The sequence below is a fragment of the Vigna umbellata genome, chromosome 3 (assembly GCF_029865625.1).
Source record: "Vigna umbellata cultivar VRB3 chromosome 3, Vumbellata_1.0, whole genome shotgun sequence".
NCBI classification, from domain to species: Eukaryota; Viridiplantae; Streptophyta; class Magnoliopsida; order Fabales; family Fabaceae; genus Vigna; species Vigna umbellata.
Window position 1 is genome coordinate 15618673 of NC_142167.1, and position 2090 is coordinate 15620762.

Sequence of the window (2090 nt, forward strand, 5' to 3'; positions counted from 1 at the left end):
CGCGTGGAATCTCAATTTAGTCCCGTTGTTTATAGAAATCTCAATTAGGTCCCAAATTTATGAAAATTGCAACAATTGGATCCTTTCCGTTAAATTGTCTCCAACGGCGTTAGTGTGTGTTTGACGTGGCACGCTGTATCAGTTTCTTAACTGACGTGACTGACTGAAGTAGGGGCAGCTCAAGCATGTGGATAATTCAATTTTTTAAGTAAAAAGAAAATGAAAGTTTTAAACCAAAATTGGGATTGAGATTGTTATTTTATCGATTTAGGGATTGGGATTTTTCTGAGTTGTTCTAGGGTTCGTCCAAAGTTCAATCCATTTCACAAATTGGGGTATCATTTTGGGGATTTAGGGTTTAATCCAAGTTGACCTTGACAAAGTGTGTAGTTGTCGTCGTCATCGGAGTTGTAGGACCTTCTTCAGTTGTAATCTCGAGTGGCCAGGTAAATAAAAGTTTGGTTTTGTATTGAATATTTTTATTGCGATGTTGGGTGGTGGTCCCCGTCGTTATATTGTGTTCCATTTTTTATTGCAATGGTTTGGTCCCCGTCGTCGGATTGTGTTCCATTTTTGATTGCAATGTTGTGGTCCCCCATGTTTAAAGTGATTTTTGTTTGTGTCTGTGAGTGCTTTTTGTTTATGGTTTTAATACATGTTTTGTCGTCATGTGATTACATTATAGGTGTATAAATACTTATATATAGTGTTTTGCATCATGGACGAGGATATTGAGGTTGTCTTTCACCATGGAGGGAAATTAGTTAATGATGGGAAGCTTAAGTATGAAGGGGGGGTAGACATCTAGGTTTATGTTTGACCCAAATGTTTGGAGTTATTTTGTGGTTGTTAGTGTAGTGAAATATTTGGGATACCATGGGTTTAAAGATATGTGCTACTCTGTAGGAGGGGCTTCAGTGTTGGATGATAAGTTAGAGTCTCTGTGTGATGACACTGTTGCCATGTATATGGTTAATTTAGCTAGGCTGAATGATGAGGTGCATGTGTTTGTGATACACCCTGTTTCTGAATCCGAAGTCATACATATGCTGGAATATGTTGGTAATGATGAAGGACAAGTTGAAGAGAGGGGTGATGTTGATTGTGAACAACAACAAATGAGTGATGTTGATGGTGAAGAACAAGAGATGGTTGAACAAGTGGAAGTTGATGTTGTTATGGAGGAAGAGGTTGTTAGAGTTGAACAAGTTGGTGGTGTGTTGGAAGAGATGGGTGATGTTGATGGTGAAGAACAAGAGATGGGTGAACAAGTGGAAGTTGATGTTGTTATGGAGGAAGAGGTTGTTAGAGTTGAACAAGTTGGTGGTGTTGGAAGAGATGGGTGATGTTGATGGTGAAGAATAAGAGATGGGTGAACAAGTGGAAGTTGATGCTGTTATGGAGGAAGAGGTTGTTAGAGTTGAACAAGTTGGTGGTGTGTTGGAAGAGATGGGTGATGTTGATGGTGAAGAACAAGAGATGGGTGAACAAGTGGAAGTTGAGGCTGTTATGGAGGAAGAGGTTGATGGAGTTGAACAAGTTCAGGAAGTTGGTGGTGATGGTGAACATGAAGGTGAAGAAGAGAATGAAGTTGAAGCAGATGTGGAAATCCGAAGTTGGAATTCCTCTTTTGAGAATGGTAGTGGTGATGGAAATACTGAGTGGTTGGAGGGGCTTGTTGATGTCAATGTTGGTTGTGATATAGATGATGATATACATGCAGATTTGGAGGGAAATGTGGAAGTGGAAGTCCAAAGTATGTCAAATGACTCTAGTGGACCATGTTCCAATGTGAGTTCTGACAACATGTTTGATGTTAATGTGGAGGGTGGGAATGATAGAGGTTTGTCAGATGATGAGTGGGAATCTGAACAATTAATTAGTGGAACAGAAAGTGATGAAGACGATATCGATGTAGAGGGTTATGGGACTTTTGCAACATTTGTGTTGCCAAAAAGTATGATTGACTTTAAGTGGGAAGTTGGGACATATTTTGCTGAAAAGCAAGACATCTTGGAGGCTATAAAAAGTTATGCGTTGGATAATGGAAGAAATATTAAGTTTGTTAAGAATGATAAACAAAGGATGCA